The following is a 705-nucleotide window of genomic DNA, read 5'->3' on the forward strand; positions in this document are numbered from 1 at the left end:
TTCGGGGGTCCTCCGGGCTGGTGCGGGAGGGTGGGGTGGGTGACCTGGAGCCCCCCGCCCTCCAGGGGGCTGGTGTGCTGAGCAAAATGGCCTTGCGTGCCATGCTCGGCATGCGTGCTGGGGGTTGCTGACCCCTGCCCTAAAACACCGACACACATTCACCAGCAACACGAGAGGGCGGGTTGCCTTTCATCCACCAACCAAACCAGCCCCCTGCTCCAGGAGGAACGATGCCGGCATGTCTCTTGTTATACAGACACCCTGCCTGGGAGATGGCATGCGGGGAGACGTGGGCTTCCCCTAGCATTGGCCCCAGCCTCGCGCTGCGGCTCAGGACATGTGTGGCAGAAAGCCACCTTTGTTTCTCCTCGGTAACTCTGCTCTGTGACAGTTTTGAGTAGGATGGGCCTAGCAGAGGAGACACACCTTTACTCTATCTCTTTAGGTAACCTGAGCTGGATACATTCCTGAGGGAGGGGGAAACCTGCTCCCTCTGCCTACGTGATGTGGAAGCAAAAAATGGCTGAAGCCTCAGGGGGGGAGAGAGAAATTCCTTAGATAAGAGGAAGATGACCATTAAAGCTGTCTTGAAGGACACAAGACAGATAGTCCCAAGGCGGGAAAAGCTAGTTTAGGCAACCCTTTGTCTTGAATCTATAAAAAGGTTAATTGCCCTGGTTGTAAGGCAGAGAGGCCACAGCAGGA

The sequence above is a fragment of the Alligator sinensis genome, unplaced genomic scaffold (assembly GCF_000455745.1).
Source record: "Alligator sinensis unplaced genomic scaffold, ASM45574v1 scaffold1458_1, whole genome shotgun sequence".
NCBI lineage: Eukaryota > Metazoa > Chordata > Crocodylia > Alligatoridae > Alligator > Alligator sinensis.